A 4,223-nucleotide genomic window follows, 5' to 3' on the forward strand; every position below is an offset into this window, starting at 1 on the left:
GCAGATGGAACCAGGAAGTTACAAAGATAGACATAGACAGATTAAGTGGACAAAATTGTAACAAACAGAGTTCAATGTGTGGAAGTATCCAAGAAAGACAAATCAGAAGTGTTTTCTGAATGGTGAGAAACTATCAACTATGAGGATCAGAGGTTTTGATGTCCATTTACACAAATCACTAAACGCTAGTGGACAGGTACAAAAAATAATTACAGGCGAATGGAATGTTGGCCTTTATTTCAAAGGGGCTGGAATACAAAGTGGAGGAAGTGATGCTTCAGTTGTACAGCACCTTAGCCAGACCCCCAACTCGAGTACTGTGTTCCGCACTTACCACCGCAGCTCAGGAAGGATGTATCGGCCTTGAAAGGGGTACAGTGCCGATTCACAAGAATGATACGGCTAAGAGGGTTAGTTTAAGGACAGGCTGCATTAGCTTGGCTTGTATTCCCCTGAATTTAGATGGTTGAAGGGTAATCGAATTGAGGTGTTAAAATGATGAAAAGATTTGGTAGGGAAGATACTATGGACTCAAAATTGGCTCACCCGTTTTTTTTTGGCGCACTCATCAGAGAGCCGCCGACTTTGTAGGCTGAAAACGGTGCCGGAACGATGTCTCTGGATTCTGGCCATTCTGTGACCTCTCCCATGGCTTGGCGCGGCGTCGATTTAGGGGGCGGAGCTAGGGCCCTGCGTGAAAAACAGTGGCAGCAGCTCAACGCCTGCACACTGGAGGTTTTGCAAATGCGCAGTAGCTCCTGCCCCCAGCCGTGCTGCAACGTGGGACCCGATGTGCCACGCCCCATCCCAGGCCGAGTGGCTTCACGGCGTGCACCGGACTGCTGGAATAGTCAGAGAGAGTCAGATCGCTCGAACAGTCGGTTTGAGAGAGAGAGAGCGAGAGTGTCGGCCTGAGAGAGAGCGAGCGAGAGTGTCGGTCAGAGAGAGAGTGCGAGGGTGTCGGTCGGACCGAGAGGGGGAGCGAGGGTGTCGGTCGCCTGGAGCTACTGCACATGCGCGACCACTGTAGCACGCATGTGCAGAGGTCCCGGCACTGTTTTCAGCACAGGGACCTGGCTCCGCCCCCTACAGCTTGTGTTGCGCTGCGCCGAGCTGCAAACAACCTGCAGGGAGCTGGAGAATCTGGAAGTTTTTTTTAGGCGCACTTTGTGGCGCGAAAAACGGGCGTCCAGGTCGGGACTGCGCCGTTCTAGACACGGCTCGAAACTTGGGCCCAATGAGTGGGCAAAAATTTGGCAGATGGAGGTATAATGTGGGAAAATGTGAGGTTATCCACTTTGGCAGAGAAAATAAAAAAGCAAATTATAATTTAAATAGAAAAAAAAATTGCAAAGTGCTGCAGTACAGAGGGACCTGGGGGTCCTTGTGCATGAACCACAAAAAATTAGTATGCAGGTACAGCAAGTAATCAGGAAGGCAAATGGAATGTTGGCCTTTATTGCAGGGGGGTGGAGTATAAAAGCAGAGGTCCTGCTACAAGTGTGCAGGGTATTGGTGAGGCCACACCTGGAGTACTGCATACAGTGTTAGTCTCCGTATTTAAGGAAGGATATACTTGCATTGGAGGCTGTTCAGAAAAGGTTCACTCGGTTGATTCCGGAGATGAGGGGAGGGTGTTGACTTATGAAGATAGGTTGAGTAGGTTGAGCCTATACACATTGGAGTTCAGAAGAATGAAAGGTGATCTTATTGAAACATATAAGATAATGAGGGGGGTAGACATGGTGGACGCAGAGAGGATATTTTCACTCGTAGAGGAAACTAAAACTTGGGAGCATTGTCTCAGAATAAGGGGCCACCCATTTAAAACTGAGATGAGGAGGAATTTCTTCTCTCTGGTTGTAAATCTGTGGAATTCTCTGCCCCAGAGAGCTGTGGAGGCTGGGTCATTGAATATGTTTAAGGTGGCGATAGACAGATTTTTGAGCGATAAGAGAATAAAGAGTAATGGGGAGTGGGCAGGGAAGTGGAGCTGTCCATGATCAGATGAGCCATGATATTAAATGGCGGAGCAGGCTCGAGGGGGTCAAATGACCTACTCCTGCTCCTAGTTCTTATGTTGGTAGATACCTATACTTTACTGCCATTACTCCAGATATTTTGGCGACTGTATTTAAGACTACTCTTGTTGGTTGGTCTTCTGCTCTGCCTCAAAATGATCTTCACTGTTCCTTGTATGTAGGTTAAATTTTTAAGGTGTGCCCAGGTTAACGAACGTAATCTTTCTTCAGATTTCTTTGATGCCTCCGCATCAAAAGCAACAGAGAAATATTAACATTATTTTACTATTTAACTGCCAATCAAATGTTATTGAATAGTAGATGAATAAGCAAGTAAATAACAGTAAAATATGTATATTTACAATAGCTGTTAGACTGCTAACTTGAAAAAAGGAAAATAAATGTTCGTGATTTCTATATTAAGCTAATAATTTTATCATTAACTTTTATATATGTGTAGTTCTTATAGTACTAACTACCTATCTAGTCTGACTAATTTGTCTCTTTGAAGTGTTAGACTAATTGTCCCTGATTTGAACAGTCTAAGCTAATTAAAACCTCCCTTTATGATAAACTCTGGACTGCTAAAAAGCTCATGGATTGCCCTCCAGCAGGCCATGCTCCTCCATATGTATTGGGATGCTTGTTGTGTCTGTAATGCTGCTGGATTTTAATCTGTGCTGTTTCCTCATTGGATCACAGCAAGTTCAAGTGGAGTGAGATATACCATGAGTCGAAGGCTTTCTTTAAATCTGCAATTCAAGTAGAGGCCAGTTTGTCACAGTGAGGCCTTACTGAATTGAGTACTATGAGGAATGGTTAAAGAAATTGTTTTAAACAAAAAGTGGATGCTGAAAATTCTCAGGTCAGTCAACATCTATGGAGAGAACAAACAAGTTAACGTTTCAAATGTGGACTCTGTCAGAACTGGAGGAAGGTCAAAGGGATCCACATCTGAAACGCTAACCTGTCTGTTCTCTCTACGATGCTGACTGACATGAATGTTTCCAACATTTGCTGTGTTGCTTAAGTAAACCGTTTTGACTCCTTGAAAAATGAGATTTCAGTTAGATGCGATAGTAGTGCATGAAATTCTCATCCTATGTTCAGTTGCAAACACGATGCCTTTCCAAACTTGGTTTGTGTCTGCAGAGAACATTTTGAGCTATGTAACACTGGATAAAGTACTAGCAGTTGTAGGTATGTTATTGTTGGTTGTAACTTGAGTTAAGAAACATATTGGTTGAAATGTGTTTTTTTGGCATTTTATTTTTATAGGCGAGATAGTGGGAGGGGAGGGGAGAGCAAGAATGCACCAAATAGTTTAGGGGGATTCCAGAGTTGCTTGCTTCTGCTGATGGTTGATGTTTTTGTTAAGCTTTTTTGTTGTCTTACATTGTAAACAAAATGGGACTCTTCATTTCTATGGGGTTGAAATTATTTAGTGCTTCTCTCAACAAATCAGTTTCTGATGGGACAATAATAAAATTAAGGTCAAGATTCTCCTACAATTGGGAAGTGTCTGTTATAAGACATATCCCTCCTCACAGCTGGGTCTCTTTTATGCCAATATTGATGCGGAATTTTGCTCATAGTGGGAAATGGGAGTCTTGCTTCTTTCTCCTACCTTGCCTGAATAAATCTGCTCATTGACTATAAATATAGCAAAGGGTGATTTCTTGACCATTTAATATATTAACTCACTTTACTGCCTCGAATTGGAAAATGTGAAGGTTGAGACACTGAGCTAGGAAGAATTGAAGGGAATTAAAAGTTTTAAAGGCACTTATTCAGTAAAATATTCCATCAGCAGTAGGCGTGTGGTATATCCAAGAAACAAAAGGATACAAACTTCATGGCTGATGGTGTTCAGGTGCCAACTTTGCCTGGGTTTGAAGAGCATTCATTGAAGGTATCACAAACTGTGGGACCCTCCAACAAGCACAATTATGCGCTGGTGAAGTAAAAACGGGAGAGCAACACTTGAAGCTCGTGGGTTAGCACTTGAGTGTTGCTCTCCTGACAGCCCAGTGTTAACCGAAAAGTACATTGAGACTTGACTTTTTGATCTTAGACCCGAAAAAGGGATTCCCAAATTAACGTTCAACCCGATTTTGACCCAGCACCCTATCATCTTTCTGCAGTTCTGATGTGATGCATACAAATGTGTTCCCTTTTTGGCAGGGAGAGCATTTCATCACT

This window comes from Pristiophorus japonicus, unplaced genomic scaffold (genome assembly GCF_044704955.1).
Source record: "Pristiophorus japonicus isolate sPriJap1 unplaced genomic scaffold, sPriJap1.hap1 HAP1_SCAFFOLD_1883, whole genome shotgun sequence".
In the NCBI taxonomy this organism is placed as follows: Eukaryota; Metazoa; Chordata; class Chondrichthyes; family Pristiophoridae; genus Pristiophorus; species Pristiophorus japonicus.